Source organism: Sceloporus occidentalis, unplaced genomic scaffold (genome assembly GCF_023333645.1).
Source record: "Sceloporus occidentalis isolate IW3139 unplaced genomic scaffold, rSceOcc1.0.p SCAF_235, whole genome shotgun sequence".
Taxonomy (NCBI): domain Eukaryota; kingdom Metazoa; phylum Chordata; class Lepidosauria; order Squamata; family Phrynosomatidae; genus Sceloporus; species Sceloporus occidentalis.
The window spans coordinates 266,995-283,223 of record NW_028317215.1 but is presented as its reverse complement, the minus strand read 5'-3'; positions in this window follow the sequence as shown (position 1 = coordinate 283,223).

Below are 16,229 nucleotides of genomic sequence, written 5' to 3'. Positions count from 1 at the left end.
TGTCTTGGATTTGATCCTCTTTTTTTTCTGACCCACCAAAAAGACTGTTGCCGCTTGTAAAGTTTTTTCTTTTTTAATGTGGTTTTTGATCCCAAGGGGCTGTCCGCTGGGGGCCTATAATTGAAAATTTCCACATGAACGGGTCATAAACTTCATATCTGATATTATAATATAGTCCGACATAATGCCAGACAATTGAATCAAATGTACAAGATGCCCTGTTAACCCTTTGCTAGAATGTCCCCTTGAAAGTAAAGGGCAGGGCTGGGGTAGAACATAGTTAGAACCGGGCAGATCATGGGGCATCTGGGGACTCAGCCCATGAGCTTACACTCTAACCTTATGCCACTTTCATACAAAGCGAGGATGGTGGCCTCATGGGGACCCCCTGAAGGAGAGGACGATATAACCCACCCTCCGGCTAATACATGGTGTTCACGCGTGTGCGTTTCTGCACGTATGAAAAGGCAGAACCCAGTCCATAAGAATAGAATTTTTCTTTCATCTCAGCCCAGAAGATACATTTTCCTTCGCTACATTTTTTTCTTAACAAGGTCGTATCAAAAGGACTGTAAAAAAAAAAAAAAATCTAAAACTTTTTTTTCTTTTTATCAAGTTTTTCAGTGTAAAAATAGAGGCCGTTCCTGCGTGAGACACCTCTGGGCTTTTTTTTACGGCGATTCTATTTCCACTTGTAATGTCGGAGCCGTTCCATAATTGTGGAGGGTAATGGAGTCCTAATAGAATTTCATTTGGATCCCTCCACGGTTTGTGCCATTTCGGCTCATTTTGAGTGAAATAATGATTTTTAATGTCCACACATGGCTTCCCCTGACCTTATTCAATCTTTGGGTGGATCAGGAAATATATTGATTCAATTATATGCAGATGACAAACGAAGTCAGGAGGAAAGGAGGAAAAAAAGGTCAGACGATATTTGAAAATGTAAATCTTAACCATTTCTATCGGTTTTGCCCAAAAAAAAAAAAAAAAGACATTTCCAAATGCCATTTGTTTCTAATAAGGAAATGTCTGAATCCTTTGAAAACGTGCGCGGAAAATAATTAAACCGCCGAGAGAGTAATTTCTTCTTCCTTATCAATTCTTAATCCTCTTTCTCTCATAGTTTGACCTCGTCGGGGGAAAAAAATGGAATTTTTAATTCTTCATTTTGTCCGAATATATATTTTATTCATAAAACTGTATCGTCCGCACCTGACAATTGCCGACGTTACTGAAAAAATAATAGTTTTGCAGGATAGCTTAATAAAAGAGAGTGGGAGTGGGCAATCCCTTTTTTTAGTAAGCCTCTCATTCATTGGTCGATGAGTTTAACATTGATACATTGTAGCGTAAAATGTTCTTACGCGGTGAGGATCGGCAGGAGATCGTTTTATAGATCGTTCGATAAAAATTACAATAGATAAAATAAAATATTTACAGTAAAAATTATTTGTTTTATGGCTAAAATCGAAATTGTTGCCTGATTCCGACGTTTCTTCTGCCATTTAATGTCACCGGAGCCATCTGCTTGCTTGTGATAGCAACTAATCCCAAATAATTGCCCCTGTCTTCGACGTTCAGGTTGCCAATTTATTAGTTACGGCCCAACGTCCTTTGAAATGGATCTCTCAAAATTCTGGTAATTGCAAGCAACATCTCCGCTTTATTTCTGGGGTTTTTTCCTAGAATTTTAGAGTGCGCTCTGAAAAACGTTAATATATAAAAAAAAAAAAAAATAAGAAATGGGATTTTGGGTTTGTTTGGTGGCCTTTGGCCAAGTTCATCCAACTATAGTAATTCCCATAAAAAAAAAATAAGTTATTTAGATCCAAGGGAAGGCGCGGATCCACTTAATCCGTTCAGCAAGTTTCGCAAATCAAAAGGATGCAAAAAGGCTAAATGGAGACAATTCACCCAAATTTAATGGACATTTTTAATGGAACAGAACTGTTGTCCACGGAGTCTCCGGAATCATTCCTGTCCTTCCAACCACGTCTGAAGCCGCAGCCGGGGACTCGGAGAGCGTTTCGCGGGGTGGGCTTTTAACTCCATGAAATGAAGGAAGAGGGGAAAAGATGTCCAAAGAGGGATTTGGCGTCCATGACCGTTTCCCAGTCGTCTTTCTGCCACTGGCGGAGGGGTCGCGGAGGGGTCGCGGAGGGGTCGTGGAGGGGTCGCGGAGGGGTCGCGGCACGTCTAAGACTCTCCATACCTGCGAACTCATTAAACGGGCCGAACCCCAGACCCTTGAAATATTAACCCTTTAATAGACCATGGGGAAGATCGTTAATCCCATTCTCTGGTTCCAGACAGGCACCGACGTCGTTGTGTAACCTCACCGACCGGTCTGGATTCTCTAAGGATGATGGGGGTTGTAGTGCTACCCCACGCCGACCCCACCAGCCTCTCTTCAGCGTAAAAGCGCGTTTATGGAATGTATCCGTAAAGTGCCGTCCCGCGGCTCTAATTGCCCTTACTTGTCAGAGAAGCCCGAAACGGCTCTTAACAGCTCTTATATTTCTACACCCCACAGACTGGAATTATTCCCCCCCAGCCCGCCGGTATAATCATTGCAATCATAGCAGCTTCTTTCATGTTATAAAATTCAGCTGCTAAGCGCCGAGCACACCGCCGGTTCGTATCAATGCAAACAGAAACAAAGACCTCGAAGCCAGCGCTGACCCAGGAGCGCGCCCCGCGTCCGACTTCCCCTATCTGATGAGACGTCTCTGCAATCTGCGTTCACACGGAAGGCGCTCCTTCTGACTTCGCTTTCCTGCCACTGGTGGTGAAAACCGTCGGACCATGAAGGAGGCTGGAAGCTGCAGCACCGGAGCTGCAACTTCTACCTAAAGTAAGCACTTTTTTTTTACTTTTTCAAAAATGCATAAAAAAGTACCCAGAAAGTACTCTGATTCTTTCTGAGGCATTAAACCGGCCCCTTAACATTATAAAAGTGAGAGGCCAAACTGTATCAGATTCAAACCTTAATCAGTCGTTGGTCTCGTCTTAGATTCAGGAGCCGTATGTCTATCCCATGCATGTTTAATACCCTCACTGTATTACCCTCTACCACTTCTACTGGGAGGCTGTTCCACTTATCTACAAAGTATCTCAGCAAAGTAAAACCTCCTTCCATTCCATCTCAGCCTCTGACCCGCTGGTGTTTCTTCTTCTTTGAAATAAAACTTCTCTCCTGTCCTTTGTTAAACCCGTTCATGTATTTAAATGTCTCTATCCCCTCTCTCTCCTCTCTCCCATCTCTCTCTCCCTTCTCTCCGCTGCCTCTTGTCTCCCATCCTCTCTCTCTCTCTTCTCTCCTACCCCCCCTCTGTCTACTCTCCCCTCTCTCTCCCTTCTCTCCGCTGTCTCTTCTCTCCCATCCTCCCTCTCTCTCTCTCTCTCTCTCTCTCTCTCTCTCTCTCCTCTCTCCCATCCCCTCTCTTTCTTCTCTCCTTCCCCCATCTGTCTACTCTTCCCTGTCTCTCTCTCTCTCTCTCTCTCTCTCACTATCCCTCTGGAGACAAGGGGGGTTCTGTGCTCATCATTACTATTCGTGCCCCAATTAACCCCTCGCTGGACTTTACCGGAAAGTTCGGAGTTTATCATAAATCGTTACTTTGAAGAAGCGTGGAAGAGGAATCCGAGGGCTGAAGACGATTCCGTCAATCTGTGTTTTATTTGGCTGAGTGAAGCCGCCTCTTAGTGAATGACTCTGTCCGTAACGACAGCATGTCAGAGCCCAACGACGCGGCCGCTGTGTAACCGCCGAGATCTGACCCGTCTTTTAGGACGCCGCCGGCGCTCACTTGGGAAAAGCGTCTGCATTAAGGCTCTTGTCGTTCCGACTAACAAGGCTGCTTTCTTGCGCATGGAAGATTAAACCTGCAGAACAGCAACCCAGGGCTCCTTATCGATTCTCGCGTTCAATCACTTTTTCATTTTTTATTTTTTTTTACCGTCGTTGCAAGTTTTATAAAGAAAAAAAAAAGTCGCTAACTTTCCACCAAAGTCTCAAAGTCTTGGCGATTTCACCCAAAAAATAAAAATAAGACACATTGCATTTATAACACGTTTTTTTTCTTCTCTTATAACAGCGACGGCGCAATTAATCTACCGGCCCTAACAGGATCCGAGCGAGCCGGTTTTAATGAGATCCCGACGGATCTCAGGCAAGCTCTTTTTTTATTTTTTTTTTGTCGGGACTTTTTAATCTCGGATAGAGCGAGCGTCCCCGGCTTTCCCCCCCCCAGCCGCCGGTTTTAGGAAGAGGGGGTTATTTACCCTCCGGCGGTTAACGTCCGTTTATCTCGACGCTTGTCCGGCGGAGAAAAAAAATAAATTCATTTCAAATATTCGATACGAGCGTTAAAATCGGAAAGATGGGAATCTCAACAAAAGAGACTTAAGCAAAGCGCGAATCGGCTCGGAGGCAAGACGGGAAAAAAACACGAAGAAAGGAGCGGAGAAGGAAAGTTCCGCTTCTGAAAAATCATCATTTTTATTACAGATTACGCCGGATAATGTATGAGCGTTTAGAATTTTTATATCACTTCAGAAATTTATTTTTTATTCTCTGTTTCAAGGCTTCTAATTTACTGGCTGTGAAAAAAAAAATCAAAATTTGGCAAAAAAGCAAGGATTTCATGTTTTTTTAATCATTTAAACTGACATTAATTGATATTTATCGCTTGGTGAAACGTTCGGCGCGATGATCTGCTTTGAAGTTGTCGTTGTTGTGACGATGCGTGGCTGCACCCATTTAATGCTTATCTCTAAAGGGTGGGGGTGCAAAGTTCTAGATGTGGAGTAGTTGTCATGGAAACCGACGGAATGTCCCAATCGATCGATTGACATTTAGAACTCCAGAGCTACCCTCAATGCATCACCTCTTTGAGTCTCTGGGAGGCGCTTGGTACCCCGCAGTTGGGCAGCAGGCGTCCCGTATTTCACGGTAACTGCCCCAATCTTCACTTTACCAAAGGTTGGGCAAAACTGGTCAAACCAACCTAAAAACAGCCCTGTCCCGTACAGTAGGCTGTTCATAACCCCCCCCCCCAAGGTGATTATATACCGATTCTGGAATTAGCGACGACAAAGGCAGCGAAACGCATCGGCCAAGCGGGTTTAATTACACGTTTCTGTGTGACCGTTTTTATTTAAAATTATTTCCAAATGCCTCGTTTTTAGCATTTCAATTGTTGTCAAAAATAATCTCATTGGAGAAAAATCACTTTGTTAATTAGGAAAAGAAAGCAAAAGAGGTCGTCGACTGCCGGGGGGGGCGCCGGGGGGCCCACAAAGCCGATGTCTTCCTCGACGAGGTCGTATTTTAAATACCGCCTCTGCCGGGTACATGACGGCCTCGGAAGACCCCCGGAGAGCGAGCAATCAATGTCCGCTCGCAGCGGCCCCTCACACCAATCCGCTCCAGCGACGAGGAAGCTTCCCGTCTGAGAGTGAAACGCTCTCCTGGCGCCTCTCATAGAAATTAGCCAGGAATTAGAAGACTTGTTTTGGAAGCCGGCCAGCCCCCGGAATTAATTGGCCATCAGACCCTCTTGAGTGTAAAATCCCGTTTATAAGAGATTCTGCACAAAACGCACTTTATTTGTAACGCGGCCCTGACCCGCGCATGTTTAGAAAGATTTAGCTTTAATAAAAACGCAACTTTACTAGGGCAGTACGTGCGATTTCACTTAAACCGCTGCAATTAAGAAAAATATATATTTATAATAAAAAATATATAATATATAATTTATATACTAAAAGGATGTGAAAGAAATTCTCACAATTTAATTTTTTATTTAATTTTTTGATTTAATTTTTTATTTTCATTTTATTTTTGAATAGTACAATTTTCACGGTTATTCTGATAAATAATGTTTGTTTAGAAACACTAAAATTATTTGCACATGTTTTGTGAAAAAAATAATCATTTTTTCAGTGTTTCCAAAAAAGCTCATTAGATTTTAGCATGTGCAAAATAAGTGCTTTATTTTAACAACAAAAAAAATACATTTTTGGGTTTTTTTGCCAAACATTAAAAGATTGGTAAATGCTGAAAGTATAAATCATAAGTGTATGCTTATTACTGAGAGAGTGGTACATAAGTGGAACAGCCTCCCAGCAGAAGTGGTAGAGGGTAATACAGTGAGGGCCGACACATTCTATTTTTCTATTTTCTATATTTCTATTCTCTACACAGTGATTTTTTTTGCATTTTCAGAAATAAATTAAACCTGAAGATTTAGGTCGACAAACTGAACCACAAGAGGATTAGAATGTGGGTTTCCGTTGCCTGGAATCTTCATATCGGGTTGAGTTAAGGACCTAACGGGTGACTTTTTGGAACGTGAAACGATATTAATAAGAAGTCCAAGTCTACGGCTCTAATAATATGCAGATTTTGTTTCATTAAATACAATTTGTATTCTAAATAAGTAACATTTTTGGAATTCTCGGGTTATAAAGTCCGTGTCGCTGGTGGCTTTTGATCCCTCGGTGTCTTCTTCTCTTGGACTCCTCGCCCCGTCAAACACCTTCCGATAAATGAGACCTGAAAGGGAATTAATTGCCTAAAAGCGAAAATATGAAAAGAACAGGAATTTGACCCGGCATTAATGCCCTCATTTGGATTCCACAAAAGGAAACCACAAATCCCCTTTTGATGCAAAACACGGCTAAACAGCCATCGACCTCGGCGCTCCGCATCAATAACGTTATTTGCATAGGATATTGATTACAAGTCATTAGAATCGCAAAATGTTAATGAGACCAATTAATTTCTAATCTGTTTGCGCCCCGCTTTGCTGGATATGTTTGCCTTCGGCATTCAAGGTTATGTCTAAATCCCCCCCCCCCCGTCCGATGGGGCGTTTTTTAAAGCGAGAGCCTGGAACGGGGCAATAAAGACCAAAAATGCACTTTTACAACTCTGTAATTAAACTGCAACCCCCATAACACTCAGACAACCAATGCAAGCTGTAACAGCAGAAAAAGACATTAAAATGTATCGGTGACTTTAGATTCTGGGGAGGAAATCATTTTTTTTTATTTTTTGAAAATTCTATCCTGTTCAGATAAAAAGATACAAAATGATAAATCCAAATAAAAAGAATAGAATTTTACATTAAAATGTAATTGAATTAGAATCTGGGAGTTTATCTTCTGAACTAATATTGGAGAATCTTGAAGTTGCGGCTTTTTGTTTCTTTTATATTAATGTAAATATATGAGAATTCGCACGTCGCGGGCGGTACGCGGGGCTGGACTCTTCTCGTTCGTGGCGGAGATCCACGTTCAGAATAACTTACACCGTGGATCGGTTAATGAATGTCTGGCTTGACACCGATACCGAGTATACGATGCGGTGACCGTAATATACAAAATATTTAAATTATATAAATGGCAGAAAAAAGATATAAAAAAGAGACTTATTAATGATTTAGAACAGTAATTACGAGCAGGCATCGTTAGGGCGATGGTTCTGTGCATGTAAAGTAGACTAATCGAATTTGGGCGAATTAGAATTGTAACAAATTTCATTAAATTCGTTCATTCGTATAAATGTTTAAAAACTAGGACGGAGCCCTAAAAAGAAAGGAGAAAGCTCAGAATTTTCATTTCAAATTCGTTGTTTTGTCCTCTCACTTCCTAGTGAACTCGGGGGGGGTGGGAATGATGGCGCTATCGGTGACGTCCTCTCCCCCGATCCTCCAACCGCCGCCATGTTTCCCTGAGTTCAGGTTGGGGATATTGACGGCACATTCAGTGATGTCCTCTCCCCCGATTGATGTCTCCGGAGAGGGGGACGAGGATAGGAGATTGAAGAGGAGAGAGAAGGGGAGAGAGAAGAGAAGGGAGAAGATAAGAGAGAAAAAGCAGAAGTGGAAGTGGTCGGCAGAGAGGGTAGGGAAACAGTTAGAGAGCGTGAGAGAGAGAGAGTGTAAACACATTAACACAAATAACACATTTCCTTATTATAAAATATGTAGTTTTTAAGTTTTTATTCTGGATTAATGCACTTTTTTTCCCCTGAAACCTTAAAAAGTATTTTTTTTGCTTTTTGTGAGATATTTGCTATTTGGGCAATATCATATCCTACAGAAACGTGAAAGTTTTCATTGTTTCCGGTAAAGAAAAGCGGAAATCTATACTTAAGTTTTACTTGTATTTCTCCCGTAAAAACCTCCAAACCACAAAAAGCTCCGTAAAAAAAAAAACGTACTTATCGCCACTCGCCCTGAAAAGGCTTATTTTTTGTAATGCGGTCGGAGACGCGGCGGCACAAATCATCTTTACAAATGAGTGGGGATCGGAGTGCGTTGTGCGGGTAAAAGTGACATTTATAAACGTCTGGTCACAGCGGAGGTCTGTAACAGATGGGAAGGGAACAGATTCTACCTGCAACTCCACAGCGGGAAGCGACTTGTACGACACACGTAAAGATGAAAATCATAAACGCCGTCAAACCATTAATTTCTCCAGAAATGTGGATTTTCTTTAAAGAGAGAGAGAGAGAAGCCCTTAGCGAGGGGGTCCTGTTGAAAATAAGCGGGAAATGCCATTTAATGCTAAAAAAAATTAATGGATTTCTGGGCTGAGATTTTGGGGCAATTTATATAAAATCAGTTAGTTACCGGTTGATCTCTGCTACAATGTAACGCAGTGAGTGTACAGCCGGTATTACAGAGTAACTTTACTGCCCCCTCAAATATAACTCAACACACAGACATTAACCCCTCAAATATACCCCAACACACAGCCATAAACCCCTCAATATACCCCAATACACAGCCATTACCCCCTCAATATAACCCAACCCTCAGCCATTAACCCCTCAAATATAACCCAACACACAGCCATTAACCCCTCAAATATACCCCAACACACAGCCATTAACCCCTCAAATATAACCCAACACACAGCCATTAACCCCTCAAATATAACCCAACACGCAGCCATTGATGTCTAAACCTTGACAACAAGACTGAGTACACCCCTAAGAGGAAATGTCCAGATTGGGCCCAAAGTGTCAATGTTTTGTGTGGCCACCATTATTTTCCAGCACTGCGTTAACCCTCTTGGGTTCCCGCCAGAGTCCTCTTCACCTCCTCCATGATGACATCATGGAGCTGGAGGATGTCAGAGACCTTGCACTCCCCCACCTTCCGTTTGAGGATGGTTTAGGTCTGGAGACATGCTTGGCCGGTCCATCACCTTTACCCTCAGCTTCTTTAGCGAGGCAGTGGTCGTCTGGCCCTGAGCCAAAAGGAAAAAAGCCCATTGAATCATATTGCACCTATGATGTCATACCTTTGCGTACCGGTAATAAAAATGAATCCAATATGTGGGGTTCCACAAGTCCGAGAGGCAGCCCTGGCTACGGTCGCTTGACGTCACGCAAACACCACACGGAATTCGCACGCTTCGGTTCCTAATGAAGTTTATTACATTGGGTTGATATAAAAAGATAGGGAGAACCCGCGGCGCCATAATCCTAAACACGGAGCGCGCTAATTAACTCGCAAACACCTTGAGGCCGGAACTGTTTAATAATGGAAGATCCGGCCTCATTATTCAGAGATACGGACGCCGCTTCTTTGCTTTCCTGATTTACATAAATTAAGCCGGAGCTTTACGGCACCCTTTCACTGCCAGACGCACCTGTCAATGAGAAAAACGGATTCCGAGTTACAGCTAAAAATGCAAATTAATAGAAAACGCAAATTTTCAGACTTTAGCGGTAAATAAAAGCAATTCAAGTCTTTAAGTCACTTTATCCTAAACAATTGAGAAATACGGTTTATCTGCAGGCCGATGGGGCGGCCATCTTTAACGCTTGTCACGTTAAGTCGTTCTTTTTTGCAGAAGCTGATTGGTTCTTGAAGCCTTAGGAGGAGGGATTAGGAGAAATGTTTGAGGTTTGGGATGATAAGTGATTATTTATGGAGGTTTTTCATCGCTCTTTGCTCCGCCGAGGAAAATACTTAGCTTTTGAGCAAATATGTTTAAAGATAATAACTTTTATTTTAGGAACAAAAAAAAGCTGATTTGTAGAAGTTTTCAGGGAAAATAGGAAACTTTAAAATACTGAATGCACTGTCCGGGGATGATAGGAGTTGTAGTCTACAGCTGCCGCAGGAAAGGGAGACTCGCACTGCTGCTTGCGCCGCGTACATAAACATTTAACAATCCGGCATATGGGCAGAGGGGGGTCTGTGTCGTAAACACAGTGGGGGGAATATAATTAAGACAAAGTCGGTCTGCGATTCCGGTGATTGACGAAAGGATGAAGATTCGAAACATCTGCCCGGAATACGCCTTCAGAAGACAAAAGGTCTGTTTTACATACTAAACAATCAAAAACTATTATTCATTTATAAAAGAGGAAGGAACCCAAAAAACACGAATTAACGAGAGAACGCAAGAGAAATAAAAATCTAACGTCTCGATCGAGTTCTTACATTCATTTCACTCATTATCACCCCCGGCACTGTATACAGTAATATAACCCCCAGCGCTGTATACAGTAATATAACCCCCAGCGCTGTATACAGTAATATAACCCCCCCTCAGGGCTGTATACAGTAATATAACCCCCCAGCGCTGTATACAGTAATATAACCCCCAGCACTGTATACAGTAATATAACCCCCCCCTCAGGGCTGTATACAGTAATATAACCCCCCAGCGCTGTATACAGTAATATAACCCCCCAGCGCTGTATACAGTAATATAACCCCCGGTGCTGTATACAGTAATATAACCCCCCAGCGCTGTATACAGTAATATAACCCCCAGCACTGTATACAGTAATATAACCCCCCAGCGCTGTATACAGTAATATAACCCCCCAGCGCTGTATACAGTAATATAACCCCCAGCGCTGTATACAGTAATATAACCCCCAGCGCTGTATACAGTAATATAACCCCCCAGCGCTGTATACAGTAATATAACCCCCCAGCGCTGTATACAGTAATATAACCCCCCAGCACTGTATACAGTAATATAACCCCCAGCGCTGTATACAGTAATATAACCCCCAGCGCTGTATACAGTAATAACCCCCCCAGCGCTGTATACAGTAATATAACCCCCCAGCGCTGTATACAGTAATATAACCCCCAGCGCTGTATACAGTAATATAACCCCCCAGCACTGTATACAGTAATATAACCCCCCAGCGCTGTATACAGTAATATAACCCCCAGCGCTGTATACAGTAATATAACCCCCAGCACTGTATACAGTAATATAACCCCCAGCACTGTATACAGTAATATAACCCCCCAGCGCTGTATACAGTAATATAACCCCCCAGCACTGTATACAGTAATATAACCCCCAGCGCTGTATACAGTAATATAACCCCCAGCGCTGTATACAGTAATAACCCCCCCAGCGCTGTATACAGTAATATAACCCCCCAGCGCTGTATACAGTAATATAACCCCCAGCGCTGTATACAGTAATATAACCCCCCAGCGCTGTATACAGTAATATAACCCCCCAGCGCTGTATACAGTAATATAACCCCCAGCGCTGTATACAGTAATATAACCCCCAGCACTGTATACAGTAATATAACCCCCCCCCCCAATTACAATTAAATACATAAAACCGCTCGAGTATTGATATTACATCGAGGAATATAAAACGTGTCGTCCGGCTATAAACCTGACCTCAGGTATGACTTTGTTTGAGAAGCTACCATAGCGAAGAAAAAGGAAGCTGTCACAGCCGAAGCAAATTAATCACCCGTCAAAAAATAATAATGGCGGGCACAACCATCCTTCCCCACTCCAAACCATCGCCATCTACATGACCATCCTTCCCCACTCCAAGCAATCGCCATCTAGAGGACCCCCTTCACTCCTACAAACCTTCACCATCTAGATGACCTTCTTTCCCCTCATCTAAACATCTCCGCCAAGATATCTCTCACTCCAATCCTACTCACCAGGTTCCATCTCCCTAACTTCTTTCTCTAATGGATCACCACCCACCCAGCTCTTTCTTCTTGCCCTAAACAATGTCAGTGAACCTACCCCCTTATAACATTATTACACCTACATTCTTCCCCAGATTGCCCAACCAGCCCTGATTCAGATCACGACAAAGTTCATAAACAAGGTTGACCTCCATAAGTGAGTTTGGACCCAATCACACGTTCTAGGTAACAGCCTCTGCAGTCAAATCAAGACCCCAATCGTTAAGTTGTGAATATTTCACCTCCGATGCTTTTCCGGCCCGTCTTAGTAAAAAAACACTTAATAACAAAGTAGCGAGAAGTATTAATTTAAGATAAAAACGTCGGTCCTGGTACACTTTTGTCCATTATCAGGATACTGCTAATCCTTTATTATTAAAAAAAAGATTTTCCACTATTCATATCTTCCCAAACGGGCTCCACGCGTTCACTCATTTAATTTTTAAGTCAATAATAATGGCTTTGTCGTATTGATTATACATAAGTCTTTTTGTCTCAACATAATGAACTTTCGGAGCAGCCGTTCCCCAAACTATTATTTCAGCCTAATAAAAGCTGAATTTGACGATTGCTCCGAATTGCAGATAGAATGAATAAGGTCATCGTTAATAGCTTTTTGTTTACCCTGAGTGTTAGAATTCTGCACTTTTTATGCAGCAAATTAACAGAATTAAGTATTTCAAAAGGTAATCCCCCCCCCCCGGTGGATTTGAGGTTTTAATCTCCCAAAATTCTGGCCTTTTTTTTAACAATTTCATTAAACGTTCATTAAAGTTTTTTTTTTAATTGTTCTGTATTAGAAAAAAACTTGATGCTTCCTCAGAACGTATTTGACATCGTGACCTCTACGTTTACAACCATGCGAGAATAAAGGATCTCGTTATAAATCTGGTGGAACCAGAGTTGATACAAAATATTTCCAGACCAAGTCTAGATCTCTTGTATTATATCTTGTATTATATAATACTGGTGGTTGCCACCGGCATGGAACCGGCAGGACTTGGTGATGTTGGGGAAGCCATACTTCCGATACTCGGACCAATCTTCATCAGAGATCAAACCGAGCATCGAGCGCACGTCCGTTCCTCCTTCACCCGCTGATGCTGTTATTGCGAAAGGAACGAAAGGAAAACAATCGGGGGAATCGAGAAGTTATGAAAATGGAGCATTGCGGAGTTTGCTTTCGTCTTCCGAAAGAAGGCGGGGAAGATGTTTGACGCACAGTTAAGTCAAAGTGCCCTTGGGGTATTTGAAGTTTTTGTGGCTAGTTTGGGATTTTTGTGACTCCCTTCCAAAACATTGCAGACCAAGGATTCTTCTCGTCCTCTTCAAAAACTTCTGAACACCTTCGGATCGTCAAGGACAGAAGCAAAAATAAAAGTAAAGGGTCAAATCAGCGGTAATTTTTTTTACATAACTTTATTTTGGGCACCAAGCGTCCGATGCGCTCAGTGTGTATGGACTAAGATACTTTACCTAACGTATCGGCTCGTATAGTATTGTCAGAGACTTTAAATGTAGGGACTGTAAGAAGCGACGCGGGAAGAGGTTGGCGCTCCATAAATAAAATATAATAATAATAATAATAATAATAATATTAATAATAATAAACAGGTATGTCGGGGACACCGACGTCTGAGACTCGGCTTTGCGGTCTCGCCGGTAACTCTATAGAGACATCTGCTGGATGAAAGGGAGGAATTTCTATTGATTTGATTCTTAAATCTTTTTTTAGAAAACATTTTCTGAGTTCTGGAAAAAGTAACAAAATTGGCAGATTTGCTCGAAATGATGAAACGTTGGAATCTTCACAACTAAAGCATCAAATAACGAGCAGCAAGGCCCTAAACACTAAATGCAGCAGAGAAAAGGTAAAAAATAACCAGAATTACTTGAAACTTTTATTTTAAATCCCAAATTAAGAAAAAAAAGACTTTGGAAAATTCTCCGTTCTGTCGATCCAAGGACCGATCTGCAGCCGGGGCGAGAGTCGCTCGTTGCCCCGTCACCAGAAGTCTTCAGCTCTCCTGCGAACCCCGAGTTTACCGAATAAAACCCCATCGCCACTAATATACCCATACGCACAGAAAATGATTTTTAACCCTTTAGCCCCCGCATGGCTAAAAAATCCCCTTTTTTCTTTGCTGCAGCTGCCGCTGTTACAATGTAACCCGATTTAATCTACTACACCGAACCTTGACAGCGAAATCCGAAAGATCAAGTGTATTCGATTTCATGCAAGCGTTTTTTTTTTCCTTTTGATTAGCGGTAACATTTAATGCCGGTGCCGTAAACGACCGCAGAACGCGTATTACCGCGCGCGCCTCTCCGAATAGCGGCCCATAAGCGCGGCCATTTAGAAAACTCATTTTCGGACTCCCTTCTGCCTTCGTACGAATTATTATATTACATTTTTTTTTTTATTAGCCTAATAGGAATGTGCCGCGTGTCACTGCGTTCGAGTCTGATGAGAGATTCATTTGCGGAAGCAATAATAGAGCACATCTTATTCAGAAAATGATTTCAAGGAGCCGAAAATACGCACCTTATTCCTATTCAGCATCGGCGCAGCTGCGCGGCATCTGCCCGGCTGACATCACCCATCACAGTGTATTAATATTGTATCAGATGATGTACATCACTTTCTCATTCTTAATTGCTACTTACATTTTTTTCCTCTGGTGAAATTACTGATTGATTTGAAGTTTAAATGAACTCATTTATTATAATTGCAAAAGTCCTGAATACAAAGTAGTTTAAAATAAGGAACGTCATTAAGAGATTGATAGGTCTTCCCGCGTAAAGAAAGAAAAAACCGCCATATGCTGCCTCCGACGCGCTCTTACCGGGTCCTAGAAATCCCCCCCCCCCCAAAAAACAAGAAAATAAGACCTTGAATGGAGTGAATGCCTTGTGTAATCGGAGTGGAGAGAGCGAACTTACTGCCCCCCCCCCCGGGGTAAAGGCTGTCCAGTCTGTCTTTGTTCCTCTGTGTCCAATTTGCTCACCCTAAACCCCTATTTCCTCCTTTGCACCGATCTTTCCTCCCCTGAAGCCCCTCTCCCCTCCCCTGAAGCCCCCCTCCTCTCCCCTGTTGCCCCTCTTTTCTAGGAGGTCAGAATGTTTGCTGGGTATGAGGGGATCGCAGGGTTCTACAGCCCTAAAAGCCCCGATAATGTGTATAGAAACAGCAGGGAACGGCTTTATAAATTAAACGGGGTAAATAAAATACAATTAGAGGTCAGTATTTTGTTGCAGGAAAATTTCTTTAATGGAAAAATAAGAATCTGTGATATTAAAACTATTCTAATTAATACCGAGTTAGATTTCAGACATTCTCCGGTGATAAACAGACCAGTTTAGCAGCAGATAATATGAACAGCGCAGGTGACACGGACCCCGCTGTCGGCAGACGCACTCGGTGATAGTCCTGCTAGGAAATAAAAATGAAACCGCAAATTCCCAGGAACATTAAGAAATTGCTGGTTTGGGTTTTTTTTCTATAAGACTAATATATGCATCGGACCTAAAGAGTTTGCACTACTGGATGTGCTGGCGCTCTATAAATATAACGTAACGTGAATAATGTAAAAGTCAACATTAAAAATGTATGCAATGCTAAGTAAAGTGTCCGTCGTCTTCTGTGAATGTATAGAAAATATATATATAAACTTCGGATCACTCTGGCCTGCATCAAAAAAGAATTGGACGAAACAAGGGCTCTTAACTTACTCTTATTGACGTTACCTTATTTACTGAAATAACAGCCTTAGAACCTTTAAATGTAAAGAAAATCTATTGCTGTCCTGGAGAAGGCAATGCAAAGATATGTGTGACTTGGTCTTGGTGACTTGGTCTTAGTGACTTGGGCCTTGGTGACTTGGTCTTGGTGACTTGGGTCTTGGTGACTTGGGCCTTGGTGACTTGGTCTTGGTGACTTGGGTCTTGGTGACTTGGTCTTGGTGACTTGGTCTTGGTGACTGGGTCTTGGTCACTTGTGTCTTGGTCACTTGGTCTTAGTGAATGGGTCTTAGTGACTTGGTCTTGGTGACTTGGGTCTTGGTGACTTGGTCTTGGTGAATGGGTCTTAGTGACTTGGGTCTTGGTGACTTGGGTCTTGGTGACTTGGTGTTGGTGACTGGGTCTTGGTCACTTGGTCTTAGTGAATGGGTCTTGGTCTTGGTGACTTGGGTCTTAGTGACTTGGGTCTTAGTGAATGGGTCTTGGT